This window comes from Triturus cristatus, chromosome 1_1 (assembly GCF_964204655.1).
Source record: "Triturus cristatus chromosome 1_1, aTriCri1.1, whole genome shotgun sequence".
NCBI classification, from domain to species: Eukaryota; Metazoa; Chordata; class Amphibia; order Caudata; family Salamandridae; genus Triturus; species Triturus cristatus.
Window position 1 is genome coordinate 702375780 of NC_140579.1, and position 24732 is coordinate 702400511.

A 24732-nucleotide genomic window follows, 5' to 3' on the forward strand; every position below is an offset into this window, starting at 1 on the left:
AAAGTAATCACAAAGTAATTGAAAAGTGACAGAAAAGTAATTTTAACTGTTTCTGAACATTTGACCTTCCTGTATCTACATTCAACTGTATTATCATAAAGGTACTATTTTTACTTACCTGCACCAAGTCTAGCTTGGTTCTAAAATTAAAATACAACAAAGAAATATTTTTGATACAAACAATTGGTCTGAGTTCAGTCTTCGAGTGTGTGACATCATTTCTTGCCTGAGTGTGTACAATAAATGCTTAAAACTACACTCTGATAAAGCCTTACTGCTCGCCAACACTACCACAAATAGAGAGTAAGGTATTATCTACTTTTACCTCTGTAAGCCTTTGGGGATCCACTGGACTCTGTGCACACTATACCTTTCTTTGGGATAGTATTTACAGAGCCAGCTTCCTACAATGAACAGGATGCGGAACAATATCATACATTCACTCCAGTACAGAGATCTGGGCCTAAATCCATAGTTTTGTTGCTCCCCATACCATTCCAGTTTAGACACAGCCATATACAAATCAGTCTTGACCCTGTTCTCCACAGGAACAGTTCAGCCTGAACTGCCAAGTCAGGTCCTCCCTGGACTGGAAACAAGGATCCTAGGACTGGTTTCAGGGTTTCACCCCTCATCAGCCAGGCTTGTTTGACTCCAGTGGCATGGAGAGCACGGCACCCACGTCTGGGCATACCCGTCCCACTCGGGGTGACAAATGCAAAAAGAACATTTGATGGACAGAATGCTGAACAATGTCATACATTCACCCCAGTACAGAGATCTGGGCCTAAATCCATCGTTTCTTTGCTCTCCATGCCATTCCAGTTTAGACCCAGCCATATGCAAATCAGTCTTGACCCTGTCCCCCATGGGAACAGTACAGCCCAAATTACAAAGCCAGGTCCTCCCCGGACCAGGTATTCCCAGACGTGGGTCCCAGGCTTACTGTGCCACTGAATTCAAACTAGCCGGGCTGATGAGGGGTAATGCCCCAAAAGCGGTCCCAGGATGCTTGTTACCAGTCCAGGGAGGACCAGGCTTGGCAGTTCAGGTTGTACTGTTCCCATGAGGCACAGGGTCAAGACTGATTTGCATATGGCTGGGTCTGAACTAGGGTGGCATGGTGAGCAAAAGAACGATGGATTGAATCCAGATCTCTTGACTGGGGGTGAATGTTTGATTTGCTCTGCATTCCTTCTATCATCTGTGTGTCTTTTAACTTTGAGTGTCTTTTGTCTGTTTACACATCAGCATCAGCTGGAGTGTATTTTTGCCATGTAGTATGCAGATCACACGGCCAGAACCATGCCGGGAAATCAATAGTGAATGCATTTTAAGCAGGCGAGGCTCGTAGCTCTGCATTTCATACAGTCATGACGCCCCCTCTCTCACACACCCGCCTGGCACATCTGGCATGTAAACCAGTCGTGGCCGGCATAACTCGCGGATGGGGGGGGTGGCTAATGGGTGGTTCGTGCAGAAGGTTTATTTAAAAAAAAAAAACGTATGTTCCCGGGTCCTGCGCCATCTCAGCTCCTGGCCAGGCCACACATTTTCCTGCTCTCCTGCCTCCCGAACAGGAAGCAGGTAGCCTCCCTCCCCTCCCCTAAGTCAATCACAACGCTGCAATGGAGCATTGTGATTGATGGGGATGCCGACCAGCCAGGCGTCTATGGGGAGGCCATTTCCTCCATGTAGTTTACATGTAGCCTACATGGAGAAAAGGGAGAGTGCGCATGACCGGTTTGATCGGCCCCAGAGGCCCGCAGCATTGAGCAAGCCACTCCCCCCTGCCCTCGAGCAGACCACCCACCCGCCCGCCTGACCCCAACAAAACCCTTCTGCTTTCTCGCAGTGCAAGAAGCAGAAACATAAAATGGTAGTTTTACAATTTTATGTTTTTGCTTCTCGCACTGTGAGAGAGCAGTGGGGCGTCGCTCCTATGCCCTAATGGAGGAGGCGCCCCTGGTGTAAACATCACAGTAACAAATAAGGACAGCAAGACTGACCTGCTGCCTAGCCACTTTCTGAATTGTAGAGTGTGTTTTCTTAACGGTAAAGATTACCTCATCCTTCAGAGCAGCATACAGCCTCTGAGCTACATACATCAATGTTGTTGAGGTGCACATTTCAGTGCATACCGTGTGCACACTGTACAATCACTTAAAATGCAGTCACAGCCTCGCCTCCACGCTTGTTACCCCACCTTCAAATGTGCATACATAGAGCATATCAATAGCCAGCAATAAATGTACTTGCAAAATGGATGCAAATATCTACATTAAGCAAAATCCACACATGCTTAGGTAAGTAACATTCAATGTGTACATTTAAATGTGCTGTTAGTGACTAATGCTTAGAATATGTGAAATGGACCAATGTAAATTCTTGTTTTTCTTTTATGGATGTTTCCAATTCACTTCCCAGTGAGTTACCCACTGCCTCAGAATGCTATGTGAAAAATGCAGGGGTGTTCAGTGGTGGGGGGAGCTGGAGAGCAGGAGTTGATGCAATTAAAAGATTTGATATATCTATTTGCGGGCAGCTTCTCCGACACAAAGCACAAAGATGTGTTTGCAGAGGTTGAAGCTTGATTTACCTGTGAGGTGAGGTGGGGCGTGGGGGGCAGTTCAATTATCTGGCCATTATATATCCAGGAACACACTCCGTAAGCATTCTGATATATGAATACTTCAATGTAAAGATCTATTGAGATATTTGTTCATAAAATTCAAGCTTATATTTAAAGCCTAAATTTTAGGATAGCCATAGTACCTGCTTAAACAAGCATTTGCAATGCAATCGGTCTCAAATTTATGAGAATTTGAGCTATTGGCATTGTAAATGGCAATGCATTTTATGTATGTGTTTTTAAAACAGATAAATAAAAGGCATTGTCATTTACAATGCCAATAGCTTAAACTCTCGCAAATGCGAAACCTATTGCATTGCAAATGAGACCGTGCTATAACATTTTTAAAAAGCATTAGGAAAGAGTGTGTCCTGCCTGCTATTGCAGGCAGGACAACGCTATTAGAGAAAATAGTGCTTGAAGGCTGTAATTAAAGCCTACCGAGTAACAACACACGTTATAGGGGGTGTCGCCATGGGAGGTTACAAAATGAGACAAGGCAGTACTAAGGAGGGACTACTAAGCCTTTTGGTCAATGAACAGGCACAGTTTACATTGGACAATGACACAAGCCAATGAAAAATGTGGACGGAGCTTCAAATCCCTACCTCAATACAGCATGCCTTGCAGAGCAGCTCATGCGCTGCCCAGGCTCCACCTAAAAAGTAACCATTGTATGTCCTTATACAAAATCACATGTACTCTACGTCTGCACAAAGTTAACATATGATTATTGTTTTGCCTACATGTTTCAATAGGTTTGAAGACATGGTCCCATGGCCGGTAGGCAGAATGTTATTGGTTGTGGGATTCGGTTTTAATGGTCTACTTGGTTTTTATAAATTTTGAGGAGAATTTGATATTCTGTTTGAATTTTATATTGCAGCTGCCAAAAACCCACACTCACAGAGCGCAACAGGGATGTTGGAAAACATTGCCACCGACACAGGTAGGATTTTCTCACTCTCTTTCTGTAATTCTCTCTCTTTGTATCTGTCAGCTGCTCCCTCTGTCGGTGTCTTTCGCTGTGCCTGCAAGTAGCTTGGTCTGTGGATGCTATTCTCTCTCTGTTGGAGTGCTGGTCTTTCTTTTTCTCTGCCACCCCCTCTACACACTTCTTTCTCTCTCACCTATCTATATTTGTGTCTGTCTTCTCTCTCTTAAATACCTCACTCGCTGTCTCTCTTGCTTGACTATGCTGACTTCAGTCCCACCAGCCAATCTCTCTGCTCTTAAACTTGTCAACATCAGTTCATCCTTGTAGCTATCTAGCTGCCAATCTATCTCTTATTCTCCATTTAAAAGGATCCAAGGAAATCAAGCAGTGACTGAAATTCTTTAACATGTATGATGCAGACAAACTGTACACATTTGGTTATTTTTGGAGTACACACTTTCTCTGGAACACTGGCTACCATTTAACACATGAGGCCTCTAGAGGGTTGGTGGTGTACCGAATATGGGTGTAGGGACTGCAGTGCTGTGACATATGTACATACAGACATACATACATACTTACAAGTAAAACACAGCCAGCTACCCACACATCTAGCAGACAAACACACCAGGTCCAGTGGCTCTTGGACACCCACAAGCCGCCATGATTTCTCATCAGTCACAACTTGCTGTTGTGTGTTTATTTCTGCTGTGCTCAAAGGAGAGCCTAGTGTGATGCAGAGCTTTTAATCACTTGAAAGAAGTTGGCTTTTTTGTTTTATTATATAGACCTGAAACAATGCCCTTTGCTCACATACAGAAGAGACTGAAATGTGCAGAGGAAAGCGTTTCTACAACTACATTGGGCAATAGCGCATTAAGCAACGCTTAAAGGGCATGTGAATGTAGTGTGGCAATGCAGGTGCTGCCTCTATATCAGCAATTCTTATTGTACGAGATCCTAGAAAATAGATGCCTGCCCCGCTCTCTTTGATCACTAACACAGCTCTGATACTCATCTGTTTTGTATTTTATGAGTACCATTTTCATGTGAGGTTTGTGCATGTGTCTTTTTCTAAAACACATTGTAAGCGATTGGGTCACCACCTCAACACCAGTGCAGCACCACCTCCTTATCAGTGTACCACAACCTGCACAGCCCAACCTCAGCATCAGCGCAGCCTCACCTCAACAGCAATTCAACATCATCGCAGCACAACGTCAGGGTTTTCCGTTCGTTTGAAGTAGATATGAGGCAATTCATTTGGCATGGCAGCCAAAATAGAGTAGCGTTAGCCAAGCTGTACCTGCCTATAGATGGTAGTGGAGTGGCAGTCCTCAACATGGAGCACTATTATCTGGCAGCACAGCTGCAGTGGGTGGCCCGCTGGCTTAGTGAGAGGCAGCTTGCTGAAATTGCTGCACAGCAACCGGGCTATACCCAAACGCAGATAGTGTTCCTGTTTCATCCGGGTAGGAAGGGGGCGGGTCCCACCCAGCTGCTGGTGAAAGTAGCATATGCCTGCTTCTGGCGAGTTCTGCGACTCACCAAAGAGGTCACCACATATGCACCCTCTATTCCGCTACTGGGCACGCCGAGGCAACAGCAAGTAATTACATCAGCGGAACTTCGCGCATGGGACGACGCGGGACTCCAGACGGTAGGGGATTTATTTCAAGACGGACAGCTGCTTTCATTTGGCACGCTTGTGAACTAATATGATCTACCACATGGGAAGATTTTATTGCACACAGCGCTCATTAGAACGTGGAGGTCAATTTGGGGTGACATAGCAGAAGAACCAAAAATGCACTTAACGCTCCAGAATCTGAACATAATGGGTACAGGCCGGCATCTCATTGGATGGTTCGCAGAGTCATTACAGGCACATGCAGCAGCCCTGTGGAAATGAGCCTTTTTAGGGGGCCACCGGTGCAGGGGTTCACCCTTATCTGTCCACGGGTCCTTAAACCAACAAAGAAGAGATTGGCACTGAAGTTGGAATTCAAAGAACAAGTTTATTCACTCATGAGTGAGACCACGTCCATACAACACCCTCAAGTGTTCCAGGAGGCAGTGGCTTGAATACACAGACCATGGGTCTATTATACTGAGTTTGTTGCAGAGTAAGCATGGAGACTCAAATAGAAGGTACAGTTCTTCACAGAAATAGTTATCGACAAACATGGGCAGATGGATATCACTTAGTCAGCGAAGTGGGAGGGGAAACAGAACTGCTTACATCAGTAAGACATGATGGACAGTTACATTTTCAAACAGGTGCATTCTATCAGCTACAGGCCTCTCTGAGCTCATACATTGCTTGAGCTTAGAATAGAAGGAGTTAACTAAAGCTGATGACTCAAGCAGAATAGAAACAACAGTGAAGACGGAAGAATCACATGGCTAACAAAATGGACGCCACAACCAAGATGGCTTCAGCTCATGCTAACAGCAATTATTTTCGATTTCCACAGACGGCCCTTTTTGCCTTAGCTGATGACATCTCTATGATTTAGAAGGAGCATGGAAGATATCATGGACGTCAATCATCATTAACTCACTAATTTCTTGGTCTGTTACTAGTCGGGCATTTACATTCTTGGCATTTTGTTTAGCTGGTATACATGAGGTACATGTAGAAATACAGAGGGAACAGAGCATCGGGCCACATTGTATACATAAGCAACAGGTAAACAGAATTGCAAGAAATATACATAGAGCTAACAGCAGTTCCATCCCCATAAAATAAATACACCCCATAGCCATCCAGTCCAAGTCCATGTCCCTGAATCCTCATGGATTTCAGTGGCTATTTTATGCAGCTTAGAAATCGCTTCAAAAACTGAAGGAGCATGGTCAGGGATGTAGACACAGCAACTACTTCCGATGATGCGGCATACTCCACCATAATTGCTGTTAGCGTCGAGGACCATCCGGTTTTGGAGCGCCACAATCCTCGCAATTTGCAGTTCTTCCGTGATATTCCCAAGGGCCACAGCTGTCATATTGGTCACAGCCTCTACAACACGTGTCAAGCGCCTTATGTTTCTGCTATTTAAGGCTGCACCAACAAAAAAGAACAGTCCAATGCAATGCAGTATCAGTTTGATCCACCTCGTCATGATTTATTGTTCTCTTTGATCGGCTCTTAGAAATGTCATTGTACAGTTTATAGTCATTGAGGTAGGATGCCGGTGCTAAGACCACAGGTGGTAGCAAAAAGGACACACAGCATGTTCCCGACCAACCAATGGGTAAATGATAGTAACCCTTATTCCCACAAATAAAATAGGTGTTGTCTGATGACAAAAAACTGCTATTGTTTATTTCGGTAATGTTCAGTGTTCGAATACAGCTATTTTTTCCCATTGGGATGCTACCAATACTGCTTAAACAAAGAGCTGCTCGAGCTCTAGGAATAGCAATAACAGGAGGTCCATTACCCTTGGCAGTTCGAGTGTTAGGGAAAACACAGTGTGTGGAGGAATTTCCTCGGTGATACTCTTCCATTTCCCATACAGTTCTTTTGGCTTGTGGGTCTCCTTCTTCATCAGGATAGCAGACTTTATTTAGCTGAGCATTGAGTCCTCCTACACCAGCATCAGTGATATTAGCAATTTGAGAAGCCCATAACAGTGCAAACCAGGCTCTGCAGGTGCCATTATGTGAAAACGGCAGAGGAATAAAAGGCGTTCCTCCCTTTTTCTGGTGGGCTGGCATTCTTCCACACACCCAACAGTTAGTAGTGTTCGTAGCACTGTGGATGTAATGCAACATTTGAATGAACGTATTGTTGAGATAGGACATTCGGTGCTTCTTCTCATGATAAGGAAGAGTGAAGTAGTGGTGTTTTATGGGGACAGGAGTAGTAGCAGTCAGTAGATTTCGAGCAGGAGCTACTCCCTCTACAACCCATGTTATTACAGCGATCAGAACAATAATTGAAGTGAGTCCAATAATGAACATTGTCTTTCGATCACAGACTCTTGCAGCAGTTGATTTCTTCTCTGTGGGCATATTCATCTCGATGTTGAAAAACAGATGGTGCCCTAAAGTCCTGGGCAGCCGTCGGTTTCTTCACTGAGGTTGAGACGAGTATCACTAAAAGAGTCCCCCCCCTTTGCTACTCAGACTTTCACTAACCCAGGACAGTGGCTCAAACAGTCTTTTTCAGCAACGAAGTGTCTTTCTTCCGGGGCCGCAGCTGATATCGAGATGTACTAGGAATCGTGTGGTCCGGGAAGACTTTCTCAGATCCTTCAGGTGACGCAGCTCGGCCTTTATCGGTGTCCAGGATATCGCGGTGATCTTTCAGCGCAGCAGGTTCCACCAAGGCGGACGGCACCCTCTTGCAGTGGGTAGAATGGACCCAGCTCTTCCGATTGGTCATTCAGACTGCAGTTCTGGTCGACAGAAGAACTTGCTCAGGTCCCCGCCACCGAGGTTCCAGGCTGCTCGACCTCTGGAACACCTTCACCATTACCTGGTCACCGGGCCGCAGATCATGACTATCACCTTGCGACCTGTCAGGAAGAGCTTCTCGGACCTGTTGATGAATAGAAAGAAAGCTGTCAGTCAATTGTGACAATTAGTCACTCATCAACACCTGGGGAACATCATGTATAGGGCGTGGCTTTGGGACTCCGCAAATATTCATGGGTCTGCCAAAAACAACCTCATAAGGTGTAGGGCCAGATCGAGTATGGGGTATCGATCTAATGGAGAGCAATGCTAAGGGCAGGGCATCCGGCCATTTTTCACTCTAATCTAACAGTTACCAAAGACACAGCACCTGTACCCTAAACTCTAGTCCTTCCCTAACTCCTGTGTTGCCCTGCTGGCGCACTGCTCTTTCGTCGGGGCCGCAGATTGTACCTAGTGTGCCCAGGCACCTCTTTATCAGCAACAAAGGTGCAGACTTGCATTCACTTGGGGACCGGGACTCAGAGGCCTGATGCACAGAAACTGGAGTATCTGAAGCAACCCTTGTTTCAGAGGGGGTCCCCTCAGGCAAAACCTCTTTGCTCTTGTTATCGGTCTGTGCCTCTCTTAGCTTGGCATAAAAAAAGGAACAAAGCGAGGAATCAGCTCTCCGTCCTGATTTGTGACCCCGTCTTTCACATAAGAATTATCCGACAGTGATAGGGGTACATGTTTCTTCCGGCCTTCCACCTTCACCGCTGTTATAATGGCCAGCAACACCTGGGCTGGGTCCCTTCACCTCGGCTCCAAATTAGACTTGCAAGTAGTCCCCTGGTTGGATCTGATATCCTTGCCTCTCTGGCAGTGGTTGTAGGGCAGCAGATATCTCTTAGTGAACAGAACGGAAATCTTTAGACACAACATACAAATAATCAATAAAAAGAGGATATTCAATTTCAGAAACGCCCCTATATTCTTCTTCTGAAGAACTTTAAAAAAAGGCATTTCAAAATAGCTATTCTTTTAACAAACTTGTAATTATAAGTCATAGAAATCACGATACAGCTTCTACTTTGTGAACCTTCACTATTGTGCAAAACTGCAGACACCTCTAAAATTATTTTCCTTGCATAAGAACAACCATGTTTTACTCTTATGACTATGCTCTCATATTATAGGTGTAGCGGGAAATTCTAAAACAGAGATCCATATTACATTAATAACTGATAAATTAAACATAACCTAGTAGGTACATGCATTTTCCAGCAGAACTTTGTGGCAGACAAGAAAACAAGCAAAGAACATTTTGTTCTTAAAAATGTGTGCTAAGGGCATATGGGCATCTTTCCTAGCATTGTGAACCATATGCATCATACTTTTCACGATCCGGGCCATGTAATATCATATTCAGGGGAGAAACCTATTCACCAGCTCTAGCAAGGGCTGTCAGCTTGATTACATAGACTAACTGATAAGGGACTTGTGATGCCTCTGCGACTTATGTAGTGCTGCAATAACATCAAAAATAATGGTGTTGCCACCTGGGAATTTGGAACAAAAACCACCAACATATAGTTCCCCATAAAGGTCAAATAAGGGAACATCAGTCTATTCTACCCATCGTTTCATCCTTATCCAATTCCAATTTCATCGGTTTACAGAAAGGAGGGGTAGTAACATGGCATATTTATTTATTCATTTTGTTAATTCTAACAATTTGTTCAAACAGTATTACTTAATAGCCAATTATACGTGCACTGGTGCACATATTCACAGCATCCTGTGAAATGAATGGCTAAAGCGAGCCCAACCGATTGTCTCATGGCCATTCCTAGATAGCTCAGACAGGCGCGCGAGAGAGAGAGAGATAGAGAGTGAGAGAGAGAGAGAGAGAGAGAGAGAGAGAGAGAGAAAGAACACAACAACAGGCTGCCCTGTGTACTTTCCATGCAGAATAGCTCACAATAATACACATAACAGGCACATAAACCAAGAAAAAAGGACACAATAATACATGTACCAAGCACACAAAAAAAAAAAAAACACAGTGTGTTACTTAATTTTGCTTACCCTGTTTTTTTTTTTTTATTGACATTTGTACAAATACAAAACACTTCAACAACAAAACAGGCCAGTTTGTCGTTACAATAAAGCAAAATGCGAGTTGGTTACAGTACATGCATTAACCCATGAGTCAGTTTGATTGGTCTCTTGGCGTGAACATCTTCGGACCAGTACCACACCGATTACATACATCCAGAACCACACATCTGCACCCAGCATGCAGGAAAGCACACCTACAAGTCCCACAGCCCCACCGCCCCTCTCCACAACCTATGGACTTCCGGCCTGTACCACATCGGAAGCTTCATTCTGTCCCCGAGCCCATGTCAGGAACGGTTCCCAGATATCACGGGGTCAATAAGTGGGGGGGGGGGGGGGCAAGCTCCCAGAACACAGTCAGTTGTGCATGCCCATATGTGACATCCGCTATCCAACCCTTATGAGTGGGAACCCTCCTCCTCCCCCAGTGTAGCGCTATTCGGCGCTTAGCATATAATAAAAGCAAAGCGTGCAATTTACGCAGCTTGGGTGGTGTGTCTTTGACATAACCTAATAATCCAAGAGCCGGAGAGGGGACCTCCGATCTTCCAACAATCTGGCCAACAGTAACAAACACCTTGGCCCAATACCCCGCTATCTCCGGGCAGTCCCACGCCACATGCAAGAAAGAAGTAGGGGAAAACCCGCATCTCCAGCAGCAGTCATCCACTCTGAGCCCCATACGATGCAGACCTACAGGTGTTCTGTATACTCTGTGCAAGTATTTAAAATGAATCAGCCTGAGTTTATAATTGGGAGAAAGTTCTCTCAGCTGTCCACAACAGAACTCCCACTGCTCTTCAGTCACTGGAACGGAAAGCTCCTCATTCCAATAGTGGAATGATTTAGGCTGGACCAAGGGAGCAGACGTCTGCATATGCACGTACAGTCTCGTAACAAGTTTACAAAGGGAAGGGGATTTTAGCAAATTCTCCAACGCCAACAGGGTTGGAGGGGCAGCAGGGAAACTCCCACAGGGAGCCCGACAGGCCATACGCAGTTTGTGATATAGGAAAAGCTCAGAGAAGGAACCCGACCTATCCCTGTCCGAAGTCGGAGGTGGTCTGAATTCGTTTTTAGGGAACAGATCTGCAAACGTGTGAAGATGCATAGTTTGTATTAATGCCCTACTAATTCCGTCTTCCACACAGGGCAGCACTGGATTACGAGCTAACGGGATCGAGGGAGCATACAACACAGGGATTCCAGCCCGCTTGCGCAGCTCCTCCCACGCCCAACACAGCGTTCCGGCGGAGTCTATATCTCCACGTGGGCGCTTTGACGCTTTATAAAGGGCTACTTTGAGCGGGACCGGCGCTACCGTGTCTAGCTCCACAGCCACGTGAGGCTGAAAGGGTGTCGGGTGCACCCAGAACTGTAAAAATTGAGCTTGAGCGCAAAGCGCATAGAGATGCATGTCCGGCGCTCCCAATCCCCCCTGTCCCAGCGGGAGTGTCAACAGATCCCAGGACACTCTAGCCTGTCCGCCCGCCCATGCCAGGGAGATGAGCTGCGACTTAAGGGTTTTGAAAAAATGCTGCATGAGCGGAATCGGAATATTGGCGAATAGATACAAAAACTTGGGCAGGATAACCATTTTTGCTAGCGCTATCCTGCCTGAAAGGGACAGCGGCAATTGCGACCACAACTTTACTTTTTCTTCCAACCACGTCACAGCCCGCCCGCAGTTCAGATTCCATACCTCCTGTGTGTCCCGACTGATCCAGATGCCCAAATATTTGACCTCCTCCGCTTCCCATTTTAAAGGATATTCGGAGCGCACCTGAGGTGTACCATCCGTTAGGGGGAATATCACTGATTTTGCCCAATTAAGAAACAATGCCAGCCAAGCCACCAAAACGAATGAATTCCCTTAAAACCGGGTCTAAATTCTCCTCTGGGTTGATGAGGTAAAGAGTGACATCATCAGCGTATAGGGAGATGAGCAGGCTTCTAGTGCTAAAACCTATACCTCGCGCCGTGTGGTGCTGTCGAATGCGAGCAGCAAGGGGCTCCATTGCGATCGCGAACAAGAGTGGAGATAAAGGGCAGCCCTGCCTCGTGCCACGAGATATGGGGAAGGGATCGGACAGCAATCCATTCACCTTGATGCAGGCTCTGGGCAGAGTATATAGTAGGCGTATACTTCTAATAACAAGCATTTACAATGCAATGGTCTCGGCATTGGTAAAGTTAGAGCTATTGGCATAGCTCATGACATTATTTTTGTTTATGTTTTTGTTTTTAAAACATTTAAAGAAACGGCATTGTCATGAGCAATGCCAATAGCTCTAACTTTAACAATGCCAAGACCGTTGCATTGTAAATGCTTGTTACTGTTGATTTACCCGATATTTCAACAAACAGCCTGCAGCAAGCACATATGCATGCGGCCTTCCATACCTTGCAAAACACTTCATCACTGTCTTTACAAGTTCAAACCAGTTACTATCTGCAAACATGGGGCACTTTATTCAGCTACCTCATTTAGTAATTAGGCCGCTTTTATGGACTCTGCTTGTCACTCCACTGCCCACAGCGTCCCGAGACCTGCCTTGTACAAATAAAACCCCTGAACAAGCCCCCCCCCCCCCAGGAGGGCGGAAGCAGCAGGTGAGAAGTGCCGCAGGTATTCCTGGAATCCGCCCGTTAATGGCCAGAGCCAGCTGAGAGCCCGGCGTCCGAGCCCGGCCGTATTCCACAGTGGGGCAGGGGAAACAGGAGCAGGCAGCGAGACCGGGGTCGATTCCTGAAGGGATTCACTGCAAGGGAAGCCGGTGCAGGCAGTGAATCCAGCGCCATTTCTGCAAGAGAAGTCAGGGGGCCGGCAAAACATGAAACCACGGCCTAGAAGTGACCGCAGCTGCAGGCCCGGCTGAAAATTTCAATTCCACAGTTGTAAAGAGGTTTGTAGTGGACAGAGGCGAAGCTATCGATGGTGCAGCAGGTACAGTGGCACTGGGGCCCACTGCACCCCAAACATAACCATTTTATTACTACCAAACCAAGTGACGTGGGAGTGGACACTCCCCTCGCGTGTGTTATGGCTCGTGGCGATCCCGGTACAGCACTGCTGTAAGCAAGGGTAAAGGTCACTTACACACGCTGAACCCACCGTACCAATAACCGGCTCTGGGCTGCCATATTAACAGTCTGCACAGCGGTTCTCTCACGTTCACTTCTAGGTGAGGGGGCGAGGTCTCACTCTCGTGACACCCCTCTCTCTTGAGGGAGTCTCTCGCTATCAAGCATTGCCGAGGGCCTGCAGCAGAAAGGAGGGCCCGAGGGGAAAATTAAAGACCAAAGAGGCGCCACAAGGCTGCATGAGCGTCTGTTAAACTGCACGTCATTAATGACACCCGTCTCCGAGACTGAAGCCGAACCCAGGTCCGCCAGAGCCGGCGCCCTCGCCGCAGGCAGTGAGTGCCCCCACCGGGTATACAATGGGTTATGGGGAGGCCAGAGTGCCAGCACACAGCTCGCATCAGGGGCGTCTAGGGCCCCCTGGGGTGTCGCAATCGGGCCCTGCGGCAGAGTGACCAGAATCTTGGGAGCCAGGGGTGCAAATCACCCCCCCCCCAAACCCGTCGGCGGTGTCAAGACCCATGGGAGCGGAGACACTTGAGAAATGTCAGACTCCCGGTGGAAGGGAGTGACACGAGGCAACCCAGGAAATATTCTCAGTCACCCGAGGAAGTTAAACAGACCCCTAGGAGAGCGGGGAAGTAAGACCCCCTAAGAGGGAAAAGTTTGTGGCAGAAGGAGGAAATGAGTTGCACCCTGCCATTCCTGGTGGAAGCTGTGTGAAGTTAATCTCGTACGGCCCTGCTTCTAGGACACCACCACACGCCTGGGCTCCAACTACATTATACTGCAGGGAAGACGCAGCCGCTTTTTCTATTCAGTCCATCTAATGAATATAAGCACATCCTTCATTGCCCACTACCGGCTCTAACAGTTGACACTCTGTACCTTGCGTGTGCCCCTCCCCCCTCCAAGACTGGACAGGCCTACAGCCAAGCCCCCAAAACTACGCACACTCCCCAAGCCAAGGCCTTAGAAAGGGACTACACGAGGACTCAGACTGCACCAAACAGCTCCTTCATGTCGGGGGTCTCCTATCTCTTCTGTAACAAGCCGAGGGCACCGGAAGACACCACCGCCTTTCTCCGAGGCAAAACAGAAATGCCTCGGAGAAAGGCAGCGTCGTTTTCGGATTCGGGGGCGTGTTTTGCTGTTAACTCCTCCTTGAGACTTCTTGCAAAAAACACGCCCCCCGATCCGAAAAGGACGGGGCCTAATCTGAATGACTGACCTCTTCTCCAATGGCTGGCCAGCATTCAAGAGGCCAGCCAATGGAGAACAGGGGAGAAGAGGGGCGGGTTCAAGCCCCTCTTCTTCAAGTCATTAAATCTCGGAGCTAGACTGCGCAAGCGCAGCCTTCGCAGCCGAGACCTAAAAAGCGGGCTAAGCCCCATCCGACCAAGTATAGCAAAGAGATATGGCCATTCCAGGGTATCAAACGCCTTGGTGGCATCCAAGAACACCACCGCGGCGCGAACCTCTGGGTGCAGGTAGTGCAAGACGGAGAAAATTGTTCGTAAATTATGGGATGTAGATCTTCCCGGGATGAACCCTGACTGATCCGGGAGCGCAATCATAGGGAGAAGCGGCTGCAACCGGTTCACAAGCAATTTGGCTAAAATTTTAACATCCACATTTATCATCGATAGTGGTCTATACGAATCAACCTCAAATTCTGGCTTACTGGGCTTCAACAAAGTAATAATCACAGCTTCCCTCATGGAATCAGGCAGTATCCCTCCCTCCAGAGCCTCCTCGTACACCGCCCGCAACCTTGGCGCCAGCTCCTCAGCGTACTCCTTATAGAAAGCTGTAGTCAGAAAATCGGGACCAGGGGCCTTATCAAGTGGCAGACTTTTAATAACCTGAGCAGCCTCTCCAACAGTGAAGGGGAGGTCCATATATTCTCTGTGAGTGTTATTGAACTAGACCAATGCAATCGAGTCCAAGAACGACTGCAGCCGCTCGGGGCACGCATCTTGTGTAGCAGTATAGAGTTTAGAGTAAAAGGTAGAAAAAGCTTTTAGGATTTCAGCCTGGCTTCTAACAACAGTGTCTAGTGCAGTGTGTATTTCATGTATGAATGTCGTGGGTCTCGGTGGTCTAATCTTACCCGCTAGTGTGCGCCGCGGCCTGTCCCCCTCTCCATACTGAAGTACTGGGTATTTTAGTCCCAGCGGTGCAGGGGCACACACCCTATGACTTCTGGGTTCACCCTGTTCCAGACAGAAACACAGAGTCTTCTGGGTGAAGTCAAAGATTCGTTTATTGGCTGCAGACCAATTACAGGTATCCTAGAAGTACAACAGCGTGTATGTTCTCAGGAGACTGCTGAAAATCATAGGAACGGACTTCATCTTAAATACCCTTTTTCTTGCCTCAAGCATACATTCCTAGGTTTTATGATATGGCCATTACAAGTATACATTACAAACGAAAAAGCAGAGTCATGATGACCATCCCACATTCCAGTTCGGCCAGCCCACAATGATTTACACAGTAAGGTTCAGATCCCACATCGGATGTCAATAGACCCCCCAATAAACACGAGCATCTCGTTTTGGGAAACAAGTCATAAAGCAGGAACAAGCAGGTGTGAAAGAGATTAGCCGGAGGATTGTGTAGAATGAAAGGGTTTTATGACGGGTCAAGCCCTGATGCTAATCACAGGTGGACGGAGGAAGGGACGCTCGTGAGACCAGTTTGACCCGGGGCAGCAGAGCCAGCTGCCCAGGTCACAGAGAAGTCAGAGGAGAAGCCCATGTACTGTGAGGCCCGTATTTACTCCATTATAGCCTATGTGAGGGCAATGACAAGATGGCCACTGCTTCCAAAATGGAACCCGCGTAGTGAAGCAGAATAACGTGTACACAGTGCATTCATAGCTAGAACGATATATAAAGCACTCGTACATGCCGCATTTACCATTTGCGGTTTGCTAATACCAAGATAGACAGGGGTAGGGCCCTGTCCCCTACGCGGTCCCGAATATTAAAGTACGACAATACCGTCTCGCCTCTGCATATTTCCCAAGGAACTTAAGCTCTCTCTGTGCCTCTTCGGAGAAATCCAACAGCTTGGCCTTCAAAAGCCCAAGTACGGTGGGATCGTTGGTGGAGTAAAATCTCCCCTCAAGTTCCTTAATTTGAGCCTCTAGCGAAGTAATCGTGCCCCTGATTGCCTTCAAAACTCCCGCCTGTTTGGCGATAAACTGACCCCTTATCACAACTTTGAAAGCCTCCCATAGGGAGGCCTCAGTGGCCACCGACCCAGAGTTCAAAGTGAAATACTCAGTGATATCCTTCCGTATCTCTTCCTTGAACGCTTCATCAAGTAGAGCATATGGCGGGAGACGCCAAGTGAAGGCCCGTTGCGGAGAATTCGGAACGGTTAGCTGCAGCCAGCAGGGAGCATGATCCGACAGCGATCGCAGCAAGTGCGCCACATCTACAGTCCAGGTGGCTATGTGTAGGAGAGTAGGATCTGCACTTGTGTTTTTCTGATGTATACACTGGTTTCTGGCTATAGTCTGGCTGGGTCCCTGCTAATCAGGGCCCCAGTCTAACTGATCTCTCTAAACAACTTGGTGTGCATATTAGATGCACTAGTGATTGGATACTGTGGTACCTTATGAGCCCCTAGTATATGGTACCTTAGGTACCTAGGGCATTGGTACTTCACAGGCCTACCAGGGGCTGCAGCATGTATTATGCCACCCCTGGGAAGCACTCACAATCTGACACCACAGGCCTGCTACTGCAGCCTGTGTGAGGTAGTGTTAGCACTCCTCACAGAGGTATAGGTTCCTATATCTCACCATACACACACATATAAACCTATCAGTCACCCCTATGGTAGGCCCTATCAATCCCAAGGGCAGGGTGCATGGTTTACTATGTGAGGGGGTGCTTCTGCCTGAGCAGGACCCCTCTGCAGCTGGCAGAGTCTATTCTCTGCTGCTGTTTGTGGATGCGGTTAAACCATATACTCTTAAGTGCATTATAACCTTGCGGTAAATGCTAACTTTGGAATGACTGCATCAAAACATGTCGTGTTTGGTGTCGAACAACTTGGAATCCTACCCCCACACCAGTAACTGGTGTGGGAGTAGGATCCCACCCTTCTAGAGGGGACGACATGTACACACTGTACTACACGGTAGAAATCATCTAGAGCCCTGGCATCACAAAATGGATGCCACCAGCACAGACACCGGGCTGCCCTCCTGCTGCTCACCGAAACTCGCAGTGGAGGGAGCTCAACAAAGGGTTTCCTGTCACAGGGAGGTGTCACCACCTCCCAGACAGGATTTAGTGTATTGGAGCTGGGTGGGTGCACTCTTAGAGTGCTTTGAAGTCCTGCACTGGGGGAGCAGTAGGCTCCTCTGTGCATATGCCAGCTCAAAACGGTTCAGGGGCTACCTGCCCCTGCTCTGGCACGAAACTGGACAAAGGGAAGTGGGTGTAACCACCCACTACCCTGACCCTCCTAGAGGAGTGGTCATAGAGCTAGTCCCTCCCATCTTTTCACTATAAGATACCACACATTGCCAATGCAATTTAGATTACACCTGGACGACGCTCTACGAAGAAGAATCCTGGCCCTTCAACTTTCTACTATCTCTAGAAGACCGAAGGATCTCCCTTGGAGTCAAGGAGTGACTCCCTTGCTTGGCAGGCACCAAAACTACTGAACTACGGTTGCAAACTTTACTGCTCCCGCCGGAGCCCGAAGTCCCTGCGTCCCCTGAAGCAGATTTCCTGACCTCTCGACGGCCATTTTGAGTCCCCAGTGAAGCTGTGGCATCTGGACCCCACGAGTGACGAGGAACAACAATACCAGGGAACCGTGCACTGATTTCGAGTGCAAGCCCTAAGCTACGTCCAACGAAGTTGTGCTTTGGACCACTTGTTGTCCAAGTCCCGAGCAAGTCTAGTACTGAAGATCAGCAGCCTACCTCGTCCCGAGTGACCGTGGGCTGTTGGTGAACTTTTCCTGCAAAGGCGTCATTGCGGTTGCTTGCCCGTTGACTAGTGACTCTCCAGAAGACTTCTGCATCACCTTCAAGGGCTCGCCTGGTTGCTCTGGGCCTGCCCTCACTTACCCTTGCTGGGTAAGTCCATCAGACCTTGCTGGTGTGCTCCATCGACAATCTTCCATCCACACGAGACTTGCAGTTGCCAAGGCTTGTTGGCTCCAAACTGAGTGCCGACAGCGTCAACAGCTGCAGACTTTGTGGGACCTTCCGAATCCAGCTGCTGGTCTTCATCGATCCCTCCTGGTCCTCGTGAGCGAAGAGACAAAACGACATCAGCGACCTGAAGAGACGCGACAGCTGTGGTCATCCATCTTGCTGGCCACCGGTCACTGGCAAGTGACTTTGAACTCTGTCCCCTCAATTTCTAGGTCTTCTGCAACTCCAATCCATCTTCGGATTCCAGCGGACACTTCTCTCGACGACACAAGCAGCAAGTCTTCAGCGATCTCCATTGAAAACAGCATCGCGACCCGACACCAAAGGACACGTATGCACCCGGCTTCCCTGGGTGAGGTAACTCTTGCATTACGGTGCCCAAGTGTGCATTGGCTCTCGAAGTACTTACCCTGTAAGTTGTTTGCTTGTTGTCCACTGCGAAGTGCCCTAGAACTGTAAAATACAAACCGCGACATTTGCCATTGAAACGCATTGAAAACCCGCGTGTGTGTTTAGACACTGCACGCGTCTCCTGTGGGCTGATTACTTACCTGCTAACACTGCAGAAGTGAAGCCCCAGCGATTCCCAAGGACCTAGGCCTCTTCCTTTTGCAAGTCGAGTTTGTTAAACCACTATTTTAGTATATGGTCTGGTACGCCCCTAGGGCTACAGCCATATTTGTGCTTAATGTATTGAGAACTGTTGATCTTTTGAATGTTTACCTGGCTCTAATCTCATAAAGAGAGTAGTAGAGTATATTTAGAAATAAATACATATATATTTGATATATATACCTGTGTGGTGTCTTTTCATTTGGTAATTCAAGAGATTATAAGGTAAAACAAGCTGCTTTACATTCCTCAGAGACTTAGCCTGAAGGCTGCTCTCCACAGCTACCACTAGGATAGCTTTCTTTAAAAGGTTGTCTTTAAACCTATCTACCAAGAGTCGAATTGGACTGGTGCAAGGTGGCCACTATAACTAGTGACCAGCATATGCCAGTCCAACTTCTCACATTGGTGGGCAGCGTGTGGGATTCCAGCTTGCCATTGTTTTACCAGAAAATCTCTATTTGAATTACTAACTGAAAACCACTTAAGGTACTCAAGGAACATATAAAGCCAAGCTAGTATCAATAAGTTCTACTGAACTTAGAGCTGTTTGTGAAGGGACAAGCACACCCTTGCTACAGCTCAAGCTAGGTCCAGGAAGCCTCAACTAGTGTAGGTAGTACAACACTGCACAACACTAGTATGTCTCACCCTGGTGGAGCCAGTGGGTCCACCCCATCTCAGTACAAAGATATAGCCTACACTGAACTGAAGGCCTTATGCTTTGAAAGAAATCTGAGGGTGGGCAGGAGTCCCTCATCACAACACCTGATAGATCAGTTAGTAGCAGATGACCTGAGACAAGCTCTAGGAGCTAGTGGGTCTGCATCAGGGGGTGGGTCACACATAGTCTCTGGGTCTGATGATGACAATCAAGATGACCTGGACTCTGTGGGTGAAGGGCCAGACCCAGAAGGGTCTGAAGAGAATAGAGGAAATCTCCCTAAGAGAGCTGACAAAGTGGGAGACAGGCCTAGGTCCCTCTCAAGGGACTCTGACAGGTCATATCACTCTGGAAGAGAATCTATTCCACAGAGGAACTCCAACTTTCCCAGGGAGACCTCCTCTGAAAGAAGGTTCAAGATGCTCCAGTATGAGGAAGCTAGGCTTGCCCTCAGAACCAAGCAATTGGCCTTAGATAGGGAAGCCTTCGAGCTCCAAAGAGCTTCAAAGAAGGAGGGGTTAGATGCCCCTGGTGGCAGCAACAGTGTCCCTAGAGGCAGAGATTACATGCCAGATCATAGGAACCTGTCCAAGGTTGTTCCTCCCTACCAGAGTGGGGATGATATCCACAAATGGATAACTGCTATGGAGAGGGCCTGTAAAGTTTAACAGATCCCCCAGACACAGTGGGCAGCAATCTTGTGGCTCTCCTTTTCAGACAAAGGGAGAGACAAGCTCCTCACTGTTAGAGAAGAGGATGCTAATGATTATGAAGCCCTGAAGAGTGCTTTGATAGATGGGTTTGGCTTAACCACTGAACAGTACAGGTTGAAGTTCAGAGACACCCAGAAAGCACAGACTCAGGATTGGACTGACTTTGTTGATTGTGCAACCAAGGCTCTAGAAGGTTGGCTGGTGGGTAGTAGAGTAACTGATTTTAAGGGATTGTATAATCTTATAATGAGAGAACAGATCCTTAATAATTGCCAGAACCAGTTGTTGCATCAGTACCTGGTGGACTCTGATCTGACCTCTCCCCCAAGAATTGGGAAAGAAAGCAGACACATGGGTCAGAACCAGGGTGAGGCAGAAAAACCAGAACCAAGGTGGTGACACTAAGAAGCAAGATCCTAAAGGCTCAGATAAGGGTGGGGATAAATCTAAAGATCAGAAGTCTTCACAAGGGCCCCAAAAATCTGCATCTGGTGGGAAGTCACAATCTGCAAAGGGAAAAGGCCAAAAGAAGCCCTGGTGCAAATTCTGTAAACAGAAAGGGCACTGGACTTCTGACTGTACAAAGTCCAAAGACCAAACCACCACCACTCCAGCCCTTCAGGCAACTGTTCCCCCTAGTACAGCAAGTGGTGGAGGTAATACTCAGAATAAGGGTGTAGTAGGGTTGACCCTGGGTTCTGATGTGGACTCTGGCCTAGTCAGAGTACCAACACAGGCAATGCTAGTTTGTGAGGGAGACCTTGATATGTCCTTCCTAGTGAGCCCCAGTAATCTGGGCAAATACAAACAGCAGCCTATCATAAATAGCAAACAGGCTTTGGCATTTAGGGACACAGGTGCTAGTGTCACCATGGTGGCAGAGGACCTAGTGGACCCTACACAGATCATCCTGGGTGAAATGTACCAGGTAACCAACGCAAGCAACACCAGGACCAACCATAGCCTGGCTGTTGTGAATTTCTCCTGGGGAGGGGTAACTGGCCTCAAAAAGGTAGTAGTCAGTGCAGACCTCCCTGTCGAATGTTTGTTGGGCAATGATCTAGAGACTTCAGCCTGGTCTGAAGTAGAATTATGGACTCATGCTGAGATTTTGGGCATACCTGCAGAGGTATTTGCTGTGACCAGGTCACAAGCCAAAATGCATAAAGCTGAACCAGCTCTGGATCCTGAAACTACGGACCAGGTGCTACCCAAGAGGAAAAGCAGTAGGGTTAAGGCTGGGCCTTCCCCTCTGTCTCAGATCTCAGATTCCCCTCCTGAGGGAGGAGAAGCAGAGCCTGTAGAAGGAACTGCCCCAGAGGAACTTGAGCCTGGTCAGGTCGAGTTCTTAGGGACAGGGGGCCCTTCCAGGGAAGATTTGAGCAAAGAGAACAGTGCTGCTCCACTCTTGAACCCCTCAGACAGCTGGCTGCTGCTGAGGCTGCTGGGAGTGCTAGTGGGTCCCATAAGGTTTATTGGGATGAGGGGCTCCTATATTCTGAGGCTAGAGATCCTACCCCTGGAGCCACCAGGAGGCTGGTAATTCCTCAGAAGTTTAGGGGGTTCCTCTTGACCCTAGCACATGATATCCCATTGGGAGGTCACTTGGGCCAAAACAAGACCTGGGACAGGCTTGTACCACATTTTCATTGGCCACACATGTCTGAAGACACAAAGGAGTTTTGTCGCTCCTGTGTCACTTGTCAAGCCAGTGGCAAGACAGGTGGCACCACAAAGGCCCCCCTGATACCACTACCTGTGGTGGGGGGTCCCTTTGAAAGGGTAGGGATTGACATTGTTGGTCCCCTTGACCCACCAACAGCATCTGGGCACAGATTCATACTGGTGGTAGTGGATAATGCCACCAGGTATCCAGAAGCTATACCCCTAAGGACTACCACAGCTCCTGTGGTAGCAAGAGCCCTCATTGGAGTCTTCTCCAGGGTGGGTTTTCAAAAGGAGGTCATCTCTGACAGAGGTTCTAACTTTATGTCAGGATATCTAACTGCAATGTGGAAGGAGTGTGGTGTAAACTACGAATTTACTACTCCCTATCACCTACAATGCAATGGGTTAGTTGAGAGATTCAACAAAACCCTAAAGGGAATGATTAAAGGACTCCCAGAGAAGCTTTGGCGAAAATGGGACCTTTTACTACCCTGCCTTCTGTTTGCATACAGGGAGGTTCCTCAGAAGGGGGTTGGCTACAGCCCTTTTGAACTTCTGTTTGGGCACCCTGTTAGAAGCCCATTATGTCTGGTGAAAGAGGGATGGGAGTTACCTCTCAAACCTCCCAAACAAGATGTAGTGGACTATGTACTTAGTCTCCGCTCCAGGATGGCTGAGTACATGAAGAAGGCCAGTAAAAACCTTGAGGCAAGCCAAGAACTCCAAAAAGCTTGGCATGACCAAAAGGCTGTCTTGACTGTTTACCAGCCAGGCCAGAAAGTGTGGGTGTTGGAGCCTGTGGCCCCAGCAGCTCTCCAGGACAAATGGAGTGGCCCCCATACAATTGTTGAAAAGAAGGGAGAGGTCACCTACTTGGCACTCCCAGGAGCCCCCTTAGGGTGCTCCATGTCAACAGACTTAAAGCATATGTGGACAGGGCTGACATGAGCTTGCTCATGGAAACTGACCAGGAGGAGGAGAGTGACCCTCTCCCTGACCTGCTCTCACAGAACCCAGAAGATGGGTCAGTTGATGGTGTTGCTTTGGCAAGCAGCCTCACTGAACACCAACAAACTGAATGTAGACAAGAGCTACAGCAGTTTAGACATATGTTTAGCCTGACCCCAAGTCAGACTTCCTGGTGCACCCATGAGGTGGACACTGGAGACAGCCTGCCTGTAAAGAGTAAAATCTACAGGCAACCTGACCATGTCAGGGACTGTATCAGGACTGAAGTCCAGAAAATGTTGGAGCTAGGTGTTATTGAGCCCTCAGATAGCCCTTGGGCTAGCCCAGTAGTACTTGTCCCAAAACCTCACACCCAGGGCGGTAAGAAAGAGATGAGGTTTTGTGTTGACTACAGGGGTCTCAATGCAGTCACCAGGACTGATGCCTACCCAATCCCAAGGGCAGATGAACTAATAGACACTTTGGCCTCAGCCAAGTATCTCAGTACATTTGACCTTACAGCAGGCTATTGGCAAATCAAGTTAGCTGATGATGCCAAGGCTAAAACAGCATTTTCGACCCCTGGTGGGCACTATCACCTTGTGGTAATGCCCTTTGGTTTGAAGAATGCACCTGCCACATTTCAGAGGTTGGTGAATAAAGTTCTGACTGGTATGGAAACCTATTGCTCAGCATATCTTGATGATATTGCTGTCTATAGTTCCACCTGGCAGGATCACCTGGTCCACCTCAGGAATGTACTGGAGGCCCTGCAGAAAGCAGGCCTCACTATCAAGGCCACCAAGTGCCAGATAGGGCAGAGTCAGGTTGTGTACCTGGGCCACCTTGTAGGTGGAGGCCAGGTTCAACCATTGCAGAGCAAGATCCAGACCATAATGGACTGGGTAGCTCCAACCACCCAGACACAGGTGAGAGCCTTCTTGGGCCTGACTGGGTATTACAGGAGGTTTGTTAAGGGATATGGATCTATAGTGACCCCCTTAAATGATCTTACCTCCAAGAAAATGCCAAGAAAGGTCCAGTGGACAGCTAGCTGTCAAAAGGCATTTGATAACCTCAAGCAGGCAATGTGCACTGCCCCCATCTTACAGAGTCCAGATTATAAAAAGAAGTTCATTGTCCAAACAGATGCTTCAGAGCTGGGTGTGGGAGCTGTACTGTCTCAACTTAATAATGAAGGTCAAGACCAGCCAGTAGCTTTTATAAGCAGAAGGCTGACCCCTAGAGAGAAACGTTGGTCAGCTATTGAGAGGGAGGCCTTTGCTGTGGTTTGGGCCCTGAAGAAGCTGAGGCCATACTTGTTTGGCACTCACTTCATAGTTCAGACTGACCATAAGCCCCTCCTATGGCTCAAACAGATGAAAGGTGAAAATCCTAAACTGCTCAGGTGGTCCATTTCCCTACAGGGGATGGACTATACAGTGGAACATAGACCTGGGACCCAACATGCCAATGCAGATGGACTCTCGAGGTATTTCCACTTAGAACATGAAGACTCAACTGGACAAGGTTAGTTTAATGTCCCTGCGTTTGGGGGGGGGGGGTTGTGTAGGAGAGTAGGATCTGCACTTGTGTTGCCCCCACTTTTTTTCTGATGTATACACTGGTTTCTGGCTATAGTCTGGCTGGGTCCCTGCTAATCAGGGCCCCAGTCTAACTGATCTCTCTAAACAACTAGGTGTGCATATTAGATGCACTAGTGATTGGATACTGTGGTACCTTATGAGCCCC

The 24732-nt window shown here is 47.9% G+C and overlaps 1 long non-coding RNA gene across 1 annotated transcript in view; it reads left to right on the forward strand.

Annotated features, from left to right (window-relative positions):
* Positions 1-24732, forward strand: part of LOC146870901 (uncharacterized) — a 327404-nt gene that overhangs the window by 266482 nt on the left and 36190 nt on the right. The window contains exon 4 of the long non-coding RNA XR_014979810.1: positions 3519-3581. This is a non-coding gene — a long non-coding RNA (uncharacterized LOC146870901). The remainder of the gene's footprint in view (positions 1-3518; positions 3582-24732) is intronic.